The 13,538-nt window shown below is 42.7% G+C and overlaps 1 protein-coding gene across 3 annotated transcripts in view; it reads right to left on the bottom strand.

Annotated features, from left to right (window-relative positions):
- Positions 1 to 13,538, bottom strand: part of ndrg3a (ndrg family member 3a) — a 33,312-nt gene that overhangs the window by 19,433 nt on the left and 341 nt on the right. Inside the window, exon 2 of one of the 3 annotated variants that reach the window (XM_086198599.1) lies at positions 8,098 to 8,164. The exons of the other annotated variants lie outside the window; for them this stretch is intronic. The gene's annotated coding sequence lies outside the window, so the exon portion shown is untranslated. The remainder of the gene's footprint in view (positions 1 to 8,097; positions 8,165 to 13,538) is intronic. 3 annotated transcript variants of the gene reach the window in all.

The raw sequence follows: 13,538 nt of genomic DNA, 5'->3' as shown, positions 1-13,538 counted from the left end.
GTTTACTAATACCTCAAACTATTGTTTGAAACTCCATCTTCTAGGCACTTTCCAACTTGTTCTCAGGGTGTCAGTCTTGCCCTGGCAAGGCCCCTGGTCTGAATTTTTTAGAGGCCTTGGACACCTGGTTTTAAGATCCCTCCTGATGTGACCCGATCACAAGTGGACAGCACTGCTGAGTATGTTCACACTTTGCTTTAACATACTGTGTTTCCACATGTGTTTCCTGTGATTAGATCTCACTTCCTCATGTGGTATGCAATCAGGTGGATCTCTACTTGTCTTGAACTCGATCCTACCTGAACTTGCTTTCCTAAGTGCACTGCTGATACAATACAGAGGGGAGTCTTATGTGCATGGTTAGAAACAATTCATAGGTTTTCTGCCAAGCTATAATATTTTCCAAAACACAACAGAAATAATTCTAATCAAAACAGCTTTAAAAATAGCAATGAGTAATCAATTAATCAACCAATCTTTTTAGCAAAAGAGAGAAAAGGGCAAAAAACCTCTGTATCTGATATTGATTGGTTTGTTCAGATTTTCTCTCTTTTTGACTCAATATTGCTTCAATGTATGATGGTACAAGAGGAGGTTAGAGAGAGAATAGAGGGCGTTTACCACATCAAATAAAGGTCATACTCCAATTTACACCAGTGGTGTGCAAACACATGCCTGCAAAGATGGATCAAGTCAGGTTTACCAAGACGCTCTAAAGCTCACCTCATTTGTTTTCCCCTTGAAGTCAGCCGTCTGTCCCTGCACATAATTACTGAACAAGAGTACTGACAAAAAATGTCCCCCTCCCTCACTTTTACTGAAATGAAAATGGGGGCCTTGCCTGTTTACGCTAAGTGAGGACAGAAAGTAGTATTGAAGTATAGTATAACAGTACTACCTGGCTGTACCATGGAGAGTGGAGCCTCTGTCTCTTCTTGGTTCATGCTTACAAACAGAAGGCGAATCATGCTGCTTCATCTCCCAAAGAGCACCCGCACAATGAAACCACTCTTACTAGTAGAGATTCCTAACATACAACTAAGAAGTAGCTCATCTGGTTAAACGACAAGCCAAATTGAACAACCTTGAGCTGCTGGTATCACATGACCTTGACTGACTAGCAGCCAAGAGACTGAGGGAGGAAGCAGCACTAATAAAATTACATGGTCTGTAGTTGCAGCAGTTAAGCATCTTATTGCCTGACAAGGTTCTGAACAGACAAACAGCTGCCTGTGAGCATGAAACCGGTCAGAGTAGGTTTGGGCAATGGAACATTATATACCATGAGAAGATAACAATGTTTTCACTTGGTTATTTAGCAATTTCTAGCACGGGAGCACTTGCTCTATTCTGGTGAATCCAGCTTACAAGGTACTCAGAGTTAGGCAAAAATGAAGGCAACTGAAATTTACAGAGCAGGATATAACATCCAGCAAACCTCAGATGAGATACCCAATTCTAAAAGCTAGAAATAAAAGAATAATGATTAGTTGTTAAGTACAATATAACTATTTTTACACCATTTCCTAAATGAATTTAAAGATCACTGTTTCATGGTGGTTCAATGATAAAAAATTATAATTTTTTTTTTGGCTGTATCGTCCACCGTCAAGTTAGCGGTCATCTTGTTCTGGCAACAGATTGTACCTGGCTCAGAAGCCCCAAGGTAGCAAATGGTACAGCTGGACACAATCCAAACATTAAAAAAAACTGTCTAGAAAAAAATACTCAGCAATCAATATGGGGAGTGAAATCATGCCCAGCAAAATCCCTGCTGACAAATCCGGCTCAAGGGTGGAACTAAATAATATTTAGACAAGTGAACAAGGAAATAAGAAAAACAAATACTTTGCATGCTTGAGCAGATTGAGCGTATTGGCCGGATCAATCCAACACTTCCTCAGGCTGTTACAGAAAGTGGGAAGGAGGTAAAGACTGCTTTAATTGTAACTGGGTAGCCTGGTAATCGAGGTGTTAGGGGAGGGGAGACAGGATCATAGTAAGCTCAACTGACCGACTTGACTGGGGGGAGATTTTACAGACCAACTCTACTAACCCCTTATACTGGGTTGGCTGGCTAATCGTCACCCTCCACAACCACCCTGTACTTCTTTTGGTTCACTTTGTACAAGAGAACACCCTTGGGAGCTCAACTCAAACAGTTTCCTTAACCTCACATCAAGTAACCTAAAAGAACAGTCGATTCCTTGCAGCAAAATCCATCCCACGTTCCTTCCTACTCTACGCCTGCTGTACCGTTCAGCATGTGCAGCTGTTACCATAGAGACAAAGCTGGTTGCTGATGTTTATTCTAAGACGGGCTATCCCCAAGGGACTGAAGGAAAGCAAGGAGACAGGGGAAATTGTGGTAGAAATGAGAGGAACTGACTAACTGTAGTTGAAAACATGGGCTTCCAAAGGCATTTACTCCCGACAATCACGGGGACTCAGATGAGCCATGAGCACATTCTAGACATGACAGCAGAGCTTAGTGTAAGTGCAACAGAAAACCAGGAAAGAAGTCCTGGATTACAGGTGGGAAATTCTGTTTGCAATCTATGCACCTTATAGGGGTTGACCCATATTCACATTAATGGGGATGAGGATGGGGATAGGACTGAAAGAGCACATGATGTAGAACACCCCCCCCCCCCTCTCTCTCTCAACTGCAGCGCAATCTCACAAATGTTCATCCTGATGCCAGTTTCACACAGCTCTTCCTCTTAATACACAAATTACATACATACTTCCCTCATCTATTCTTCAGGTCCATTTCTCTACAAGGCATGAAGCTGCCAAGTGGGGCCTCATCCCTGTGGGGCGGGACAAGGAAGGCTGTGCAGAATAAACAAACAACAGCAGAGATAAATTGTGTCAGAAGAAAACCACAGGATGCCCTTTCCACGCAGCAAAGGTCAGATTGAATTACATCTTGCTGCCTCTGGAAGACAAAGGAAGGCTTCAATTCTGATACTGTATGGAAAGAGCAGCAAAGATATTTGAAATGGCCATTTAAGATGACTTAATTAACACACATTCCTCCTCCATTGCTGGCAAACACTGCTGTCAATTCTTCACAAACACAAACCATCCTGCCAATGAGAGGAGAGAGACTTAAGGCTGACACACAGGAGCGTCAGTGCATGCATATGTGGACAAGGAGGCATGTGCCATAACAGCTACTGTAGCTATATGGTGTCTATGCAAACAAAGAGGAGTCCTGTAACTGCCACATCAGCAATTACAGGACTCCATCAGCAGTTGAAGTGAGTGATCAAATAACACATGCTCCTCTCTGTGCTCTCTCCATCCATCTATCCACCTCCATCACACCTTCGAGCCAAAGATGACAAAGCACCATCACTTTTGCCTCTTTCATCTTCATTGCCATAGTAACCATGTTTTTGAATTCCTTGTCATCATTTTCCTTCATGTCATGGCCATTCTTTGACTCTGATGTGACCTCTATAGCTGAAGGCTGAACAAAGCTAATGTCACCATGTTGACCTCATATTAACCCGCCTCTGGGACTCTTTGGAGACCCTGACTCAGCCATCAGGCATATAACCATGGCGCTATCAGATGAAATCCATATCTATCCAGTGTTATCACTATTCAAAGTGGGAAAAATTTGAAAGATATATTGAAACATGAAAATTAACAAAACAAATAAAACTGTACCAAGTATCTGTCTTCTGTTCCTGCCGTGACCTGTGTTCGATCACAGTATAACTGAGCCACTTGTGCAATATCATTCTAATAAACAGGAATGGAAATCTGAAAAAATTACCAGTTATGTTTTCAGCTCTATTTTGAAATTTTCATTAAATCATATAAAGTATCACAGCATGTTTGGTGTAACAATATACTGTATCATAATGAAGATCAAATTGTGAGAATATATCATGGTAATTATCATGAGGGCCTTCCCAATAGTCACCACAATAAGGACATGAGAAGTTATAGCAAGAATGGTCACTTGGTGAACATCCATGTGTGAGCTACAAACTCAGGAATCATAAAAACTGTCAGAGTTTCAGACATCATGTTAGACACACTGTTATAGGGCATGTAAAGGATTCAGAATCAATCCAGATTTGAGCTTGACCAACCATTACCAGCTCATTTCCAGCAAGAGGAAGTAGTATTACCCGCTTCCTTTTGTTCACCAAATGCTTCTAATGACATATCCCATCACAAAGTGAATCCAAGCATGCCCGTCCATAGAATCTCCTCACAATTTAGTCAGAACTTCAACAGGCATCACATCAAAACAGCAACTAGGCCAGAACAAATTCCAGGGATACTACCCTGCTGCCAACCACTCAGACAGCCTTACTTCTTTGTATGCTCTTTGTGTGTTTTGCTGTCAGGGCTACAAACAAGTGGAAACAATTTATTCCTGCCTTGAGACACCACACCCATACATAGGGAGATGTTTCCATCCAGTGAAACATCACAGGAAATTTCATTCCCCTCCAAATTTTCATAATCAGGCTAAGTCTGTGTTTACAGTTCCCTGTCTGTGGAGGTGCAATCCGCTTCGGAGTAAAGCTAATGGACTGTGACGACGCTCAGTTCCTGAGTACTGCCTGTTTGGTAAGAGAATTAGCAGAGGAAAATCCATTTGTTTGGCATTTCAGCCCCCTGACAGGTCTTCTTGTCAGGTCAAAAACAACATGGGTGACAGCTGAATTTAATTTCCTCTTTAGTGCTATTCATAAACAGGGGAAAGCTGACCGATAGCACAGAATATCCCCTGCTTTCAATAATGCCTGCTAACACTCATGAATGGAACCAGAAACGCACAGAACACATGCTTCCGACACGCCTGCTTTATTAAATGACAGCTCACTCTCCCGAGCCTCCATCATCATCAGCCTTACAGCTTGTACCTTGCTCTTGATACAACCAGACAGATCATGTTTCTTCTTTAGAGAATGATAAAGAAACCATGATAAAACATCTCTCTGATGTCTTTTTCAGTCCCGATTATCAGACTGGTCTATTCTTATCTAATACTGAAAACAGACACCTTCCAGACACAAATAGATAAATTAAAAAAAATATATGAGTGGCATATTAAAAGAAAAACAAGACAAAGGGCCCTATCTTAAGCATGGTGCAAGCTGGTGCTCTGTCAAGCACAAGCGTCATTGCCGCTGCATATGACGTTTTCATGCCAAGTGCCCCTGCTCTCTAACTAGCAAATGAAATTGCACTACATCTGTGCGACAGGTGCTTGGCTATGTTAATAAGGTGGGGTCTAGTGTAACCATGCTGCATTGCTACTTTTGGCCAGCAGAAACATTTGCGTCATAAACCAAGAAGAGGCTGGTCTTCAGTCCATAGCGTTTTGTGTAAAATGATATTTAAACTGTGCATCAATTAGACAGATTAACAAATGCCCGACACTGCAATGGGGTTCCATGGATGCCCAACAACATTGCTGAAATAGCAATATGCCAGGTCCTGGCACACCCTGGCATGACATGAGGCACTCTGTTCCGAAAAACACCTAAGAATAATTAGGTGAAAATGATACTGAATACACCCCGAACGCACAGCGCAAACATTGTACCATATGCAAACTGCCTGCTACATAGATCTTTTAAATAGGCCCGCAAAGTGTCTTAGAAAGGCAATTAGTCACCACAAGCAGTTTTAAAACACCTTGATTTAAGTCTTTCAAGCTCAACTGAATGGGTCATCTCATGCAGACAGATCTTTCCCCTGTGCTGGAGAAACTATCCACCACCATTTTGCTATAGTGAAATAACACTCTGGCTTGTTTGTATTTCTGCTAGCCAATCATATGTGCCATCATGTGGGTGATGGCAAGCTCAGCATGTAAGGATGGTACTGTTGAAAATTACTATTCACCAAAAGAACCCAACAGAACCTGCCTTATTTCATGATCTAAATCGTCATTAAAACTCAGTCATTTCCAGTGTTTACATCGCTGCAAGCTTGCTGGTTGCTGTTTCCAAAGATGTGCTACGCAAAGCAAGGGAGAAAACAGCAGTATGCAAAAGAGCATAAAAGTAGGAGAATGCAGCTGGAACTAGTCTCCCAGTAGCAAGCTTATAGCCACATTTTTTGTTGAGTGAGCTGGGTTAGTGGAGGAGGGAACACTACACTCCAAGAAGATACTTCCTCATTTGGTGTTTGATGATGGGGGTGGAGAGCATCAGCTCCCACTCGTGTTGAACTGGTTTGAGCTCTGGTGATGGCTATTATGACGCTGATTGTGATAATGATTTAACACGATTACTCATGGTGTAAGAACACAACATGATTGCTGGTTGCTGACTTCTTCAAACCAGTGTTTCCAAATAGCTAAATGCATTTTATCTTCCTTGCTGACCCAAGGGTCTCTTTCTGTCAGTTCATCACAAAACAAGAACATTATTGCAAAATAGAATGAGACAAAGTAATTGCTTTATCTTGATTAAATGTGTAATTAGATACTCAAATCGTGAGACTGAAAATAAAAATTGCTCTTTATGGAAACATCTGCATTTCATTTGTTGTTAAACTCATCTATGATTCTGCATTATTTTGTCACCTATCAACACTGAATATAGAGAAAAATAGTCTCCTGATGCCTGTAAAGACGAAAGGAAATGTTGGATGACCAACCAAATCTGCCAGAGAAGGTATTTCAAGACAAAAAGCTATCCTTTGATTCTTGCAGGGATAAACAGATTAAATACCTGCTACATACTGCATTTCTATAATTGATTCATCCTCTTACTAAAAGGGAATCTGAAGAAATTCACTCAGTCACCGACACATTTATCATCCGACCCTCCATTCAGCCATAACTGGAAATGCAAATGATGAACACGTTGGTTCTTTATGGACAGAGAATGAGATATTACAAACACCAGGACAATATTGCGAGTGCTGCTGTGATGACATTTGCACACAGAGAGGATTGTGAACTTGTCATCTGTCTTTTTAAGTATTCATGCACGTCTCATCACAACTGTCTCTTGAACAATACCACTGCATCTCTTCCTAAAAGAAATTCTACAGTGATCGTCTATCATATAAATATTTGTCGACATGTATCTTTGGGAACAAGCCTAGGCATTAAAAAAAGATATACAATGAAAGCAGCCACTGTGACTGATTGTGGTGATTTGTCTGCCATACACCCAACCCATGACCTTTGACATCTTTCAGTATTAAGAACAGCCTTGGTTGTGTTCACTTATCATTTACATCCATGTTAATAATCTCTGTACAGTCTTAGACCACAAAAATGAAATGTACTCAAGTGCTGGCTATGACATTATTTTCTATGGGGAGATCACTGGCACCCAACTAAGGAGACACGCTACCTTGGTGCACTGCACTCGTAGCTCAAATCATTTCAACTTTGACCCGAGTTGCTACCAACCTTTTAAAGAGCAGCCAGTGTACGTTGACAGAAGCTACAGCTGCAAGCAGTAAAAGCTCTGACAATATTATTACCTTAATGCATTGTGGTTCAATTAAAAAAATATGTAAAATACAACCTTTATTCTTTAACAATAAAGGAAATTAAAGATGACTGCTAATTTTTAATACTGACAGTACTCCCCGGATCTAATACAGACATGTCTGACCCTGGAGGGCAACTCCCCATCCACCACCCCCAACACACCTACACCTTGTTACCCTCTGAGGGCTTTTAAAGAATTAAATTATTCCTTAAGGGGCCACTTTATCTGCTGATGGTCTTATGAGATTAAAGAGCTGCATCTGGCTGTATTGATTTATAACCAAAGATCTACTCGCATCATCAGCATGTTTCACCTCTCCCATGAAAACAGCCTCAAGAGTCTCCAAGGACAGCCCATTGAATCCCTAAACACAGTGCTGTGGTTTCTAACATGATTTGTCAGATTTTCCAGTAATATGCCAAATTCACTGCGCTAATACAAACCCAGACACCAGGAGCCACATTTTCTACTGGTGACGTGGCTGGAAACTCAATGCATCCATTAGACTTGGAAGGGAACAGAACAGTTATGGATTCAGTGTACCATGTGTGTAAAGGCAGCCATGACATGACTCAGCCCCTCCATGACCCACTCAAACACTCACCTCTACTTTAGTCTTAATGTATAATTAAAGCAGTGTCCCTCGGTGCATTTGCATGTGTCCACTTGTCCTGTGGAGAGACATTTTGCCAACATCACATCTATTGTAGATATTGAACTACAGACCTAGTCTGAGCAGCTGACCAGATTTTAAGTTAACAACATAATATCCGATTACATTTAACAAGCTGAATTATGATGTCAACTAGGAAGACAATGTGATCACTGGTGTGTCTGTAGGAGGAAAACTCAAACGGTTGAATATGATGAAGTTTGTTAGGACGATGAATCATTGATTGGATCTTGGATTTGTTTTGGAACTTGGTTCAGATCCAATTTCATCATATGGAGATACATGCTCTCCAAGTGCCCTTTACTTGTAACATGTTCTATGTAAATATAACCATTGCAAACCACAGGTTTTTCATCTAACCCAACCAAGCAACTAGCTTTATATTATAGCTTCTATGTGTGAACAATGTCAGTACTACACACATAAAACCTGACTGATGATTTTCATCTCTCCAGATAATATGCTGAAAGGTGCTTCCATAGCAAATCCTTTGGAATCATGATAAAGAGACTAATAAGAGAATGGCAGTTGCTGAAGCTACATGACAATAAATCCACACACACTATTGTAGACAAGACTCAATACAGCAGGGCACGGAGGAGCATGAGATAAAAGGAAAACATGGACATTGTTACTACTACGGCGGGGGGAGTGGGGGGGGGGGGCAATAGATTGATGGGTCTCCATACATCAGCAGTGACAGGTCAGGAAGAAGTGTGAGGTCGGCTGAACGAGTCTTTCCAAGTATCTGGCTATAAATAAGCCTGAATGGTCAAGTCTGTCAGCCCAGCACTCAGCGCTGCTAATAGAGTAGCTGCCCCACGCCACTACGATAAGCTAGCTGCTCAGTCCGTTGGGATTTCCTCAGCCTTGCTCTTTTGTACACAGTGAAAGACAATTTTGGAGCAGGACGTGATGTGTGTGTGTCCTTGGTCACAGCTGGAGGATGTGAGCAGAGTTTCCAGACTAGTGGTGGCCTGATGGCGGCTCAGCAGGAGCTGTAGATGGCAACCAGACTAGCCGAAGGGCAGTTGTGGAGGCGGCAGCAATACCATCTGTTCAGCCCGGTCAGAAGCAAACACACACTGTATCACAAACCCACAGCTTTACTCCAACAATGTGGATGGAAACATTAGAAACCACCTCCATAAAATATTAATGCAGCACAGAGACATGAGCATCTGTGTAGTCAGAGATGGGTAGGACCTCTGTCTATGAATACAATAGATTGTGTGTCTCCGAGTATGAATCAGTGCTTACAACGGGTGTGTTGCCTCACAGGAACACACCCTTAGCTAATGGAGTTATCCGTGTGGTCAGCTTGGCTGTCACAATGACTGAACACTGACAACTCAATCTCTCAGAGAAGCACAGAGGTGCCTCTACTGGTGTGTTCTCTTACAAATGCTTGCTATGACTGGTGGTGTCCTTGGTTGCCCCCCCACCAGCTGGAGCTGCCATGTCTCATCATGACAACAGATGCACTGTGGAGGGCGTTATCCCTTACTCCCCCTTGACTTACCGTGTAGTAATAATAAGGCATCAGGCACTTATGTCTGTGTACATCTGAGCATGGGTAACCTCATCAAGTCCCAAAGGGGACATGCGCGTGCACGTGCGCACACACACACACACACACACACCTCAAGTGTATGTCCACTGTTGTATCACGTCTTTGTGTAGGGTGTCTGTATAAACATCAGTGCTTCAAGCAAGAACACAGCATGAGGAGGAGGACCCTTAAACCTTCAGGGAACTACAGCTACCATTGACTCTGTCATTAGAACAAATTAAGGATTTTATTTGCCCAAGTGCACCGGGACCATTAACCCCAATTGAGGACAGAAACAGAGTTCCGCACTGTTCTTCATACTAGCAATGTAAATATAGTTTGCTTGGGCTAAGCCTCAGTGCATCTATGGACAAACTGATTTTTTTTTTTCTTGGAGTAGAAATGCATATTTGAAGAGTTGTATGAGGGTTCTTGCTGCTGAAGGACAGTGCAGGGACTCCTGCGGTGCAGCTCGGCTTGAATCCAGCACTTTGGATCAACAGGCCTCCCACCTGTGCTGGGCCTCACTGCATCATCACCGCCTGCTGCTATCATCCCCTGATGCTGACAAGTGATAAGAGTCTGAGAAATATGTGGAAAATACATCTGTATCTGGTGTTTTAGTCTTTCATTGTTTGTTTTACACTCTCCACACCATCCCCATGGGTGCAAGAATGTGTGTGTGTGTGTGTGTGTGGGGGGGGGGGGGAGATCAATGGGAAATTTAAATGGGACCAAGGGGGTGTTTGCCTCAATTGCTTTAGCTTGGAAAGTTTGAAGGTGCCGTTGTAACGTTAGACCTGCCACAGCTTGAATTACAGATGCAGCTCAGTTACAAACACGCAGCTCCAGGAGGAGGCATCAGACAGAAAAAACACACACTAAACCAGTTTGTTGATGACAATTATGCTTCCAATTATAAAGTAATTGTCAAATTTAGGTTTTGTTTTGCCCTGCAGGACTGGAAAACCCAGAGTGACTGTAATGCAGAGGTGAGAGTGAACACAAGAATGACTGTCAGCACATTGGCTTCATTACTGCCGCCATCCCTCCAGCGAGTGTTCCTCCCTGACATTCATCCCTGCTGTTCCAGCAACAAATCCACCAGAGCGTTTCCCACTCTAGTAAGTCACTCTGTAATCCCTGTAATACACTATGTGTAGATTGTAATCCTGGTTGAAAGGCACCTCAGGAGTTGATGCTGAAATATTTAAATTAAATAGAGCTGCAACAATTAATTGATTTGTCCAGTGATTTGTCCACCCAAACTTGTTAAAGGTCTGTACTGTCTGAGACATTCGGCCTCCTGCTGTGTACCCCTCTAACTCCAACAGATGGTGCTAGCATAAAGAACGACTAGGCAAGCATCGCTAACATTAATGCTTGCTCTGTCAGATATCGACAGCAATTTACAGATCACCCATTAATCATTTCAATCCTTATTCAATTAAAAATATTAACTATTTGCTGGTGTCAGACTCTTACACAGAAGGATTTGCTGCTTTTGTCATTTATGACAGAAACTCCAGAATATTTGAGTTTTCAACTAGCTAACTGTCTGTCCATCCATCCATCCAACCATCTTCCTCCACTGGTTGTGGGGGCAACAGTCTAAGCAGAGAAACCCAGACATCCCTCTCCCCAGCTACTTCGTCCAGCACCTCTCAAGAGATCCCGAGGCATTCCCAGGCCAGCCCAGACACATATTCTCTCCAACGTGTCCCAGGTCTTCCCTGAGACCTCCTATCATTTGGACGTGCCCTGAACACCTCCCCAGGGAGGCATCTGGGAGACCTCCTGACCAGATGCCCAAGCCACCTCATCTGATTCCTCTCAATGTGGAGGAGTAGAGGCTCTACTCAGAGCTCCTCCCTGATGGCAGAGCTTCTCACCCTATCTCTAAGGGAGAGCCCAGCCACCCTCTGGAGGAAACACATTTTGGCCGCTTGTATCCACGCTCCTGTCCTTTCAGTCATTACCCAAAGCTGATGACCATAGGTGAGGATAGAACATAGATCGTCCGGTAAATTGAGAGCTCTCAGCTCAGCTCTCTCTTCACCGTGATGGACCGATGCAGAGTCCGCATCACTGTAAATGCTGCACCAATCCCCCTGTCGATCTCACTATCCATCTTTCCTTCACTCATGAACAAGACCCCAAGGTACTTGAACTCCTCCACCTGGGGCAGGGTCTCATCCCTGACCCAGAGATGGCACTCCACCTTTGCAGCAGAAGCTGGCTCTAGGAAACTGTGACAGGCATTTGGTTTTTCAAATTTTGACATTTTAGACCAAATGCTTAATAATGAAAATAAACGGCAGATTAATTGAGGTTGAAAATACCTGTTAGTTGCAGCCCTTAATGTCACCTTTACAATTCTTGCTTGTGTTTCCACCTTGAATAGTGGTGAGGTATGTTTGTTTATCTGGGCCTTTGTGGGAAGTGCACTCCCACTACAGTTGGAAAGAATGAGAAAGTGGGACAAATGCAGCAATGAGCCCATTTTAAGTGATTCGAAATGAGCTGTGCTAGAGTGAGACCAAATACAGACAATTCTAACAAAGTCTCCTAAGCTCTCAACTATAAAGGTATGCCTTAATAAACAACTTTTCTCACTCCCATTAGTTAGGCAGCAGTTACTGACGGTAATGATCAACCAGTGCTATGCTGCTTCTACTGATAAGGCAATAAACCACAAAGTGACTTGTCTCTGCTCTTTTGCTTCCATTAAAACAAATGACTGCTTTACAACAAGGTGAAGAGAGGCTTTATGTCCTTGCTCTTCCAGTCTGAACAATGACAAATGTTTCTTCACAATATTGTGAGTGACAACAGGTTGCTGCGCAAGCGCTATCCCCGACCACGTGACCCTGCTGAGGGCGCTGTGGGGTGATAGGACACTGAATGAAACGCCACCACCGTACAATAACTTAGTAAAAAATAAACTATCAGACACTGGCTGTGACATACAGATTATTAATTTGCATTTTACCACATAACGACAAAACTATAACCTTGGGCTTTTTGGTAACATTTTTTTTTCCTTGCTGGATTTTAACTGTGAATTTACAGACTATAGTACCGTTGTTAACAAAGGTGGAGCATCTGACACCGACCATCTAGCTCTACACTTCCCACCTGTGTGACCTTCACATGGCCACCATTGCCATCCATCATGTGGTAACGTGTGTCTGCAGTTACATCAGTATGATTGATAAGATCTGAACATGATAGATATGACAAGTCCTGCAGTCTGTCCCAGACAGTGTTGAAGAACATGTTGAATAAAAGAGTATGTAGATGACGAGCAGCACAGTGCTGTTCAAACCAAGATCAAAGAGAAACCAGAGGGAAAACCAAACTAATATCACAATGTTACAACGAGTATCACCTGAACGGTATTTAATATCGTGGCGACACCACTTCAATCGTTGAATACTTATTCCTGCTGGGATTCACGGAGTGACATGTCTCCTTTATCAGTGGATTGAATTGCAGCTAAAAGCTAACCGGAAACCACGTCCTTAATTGGCGATTAAAGAACAAATGTGAAATAGCTAAAGCCAATGTTTATATGGTGTGTACACCTAGTAACGGAACATAATGGCGCTATGATGAAGTGTGTGTGTGTGTGTGTATGTGTGTGTATGTGTGTGTGAGTGTGAAAATAGCAGCTTTGTTGCGCCACTGTTGAGGGAAGCAGCGATGAACTCAATTCAGTAACTGCAGTTGTTCTAACTGGACCGTCTCGCTCGCTCCCTCGCGCTCTTGGAACTCACTGGTCAGCGCGTGCGAACCGTTGTTCTACCGGTTTCTAGTG

The sequence above is a fragment of the Aulostomus chinensis genome, chromosome 3 (genome assembly GCF_037954235.1).
Source record: "Aulostomus chinensis isolate RoL2024-O1b breed Wild chromosome 3, RoL_Achi_v1.0, whole genome shotgun sequence".
Taxonomy (NCBI): Eukaryota; Metazoa; Chordata; class Actinopteri; order Syngnathiformes; family Aulostomidae; genus Aulostomus; species Aulostomus chinensis.
This window is presented reverse-complemented; position numbering and strand designations above follow the sequence as displayed.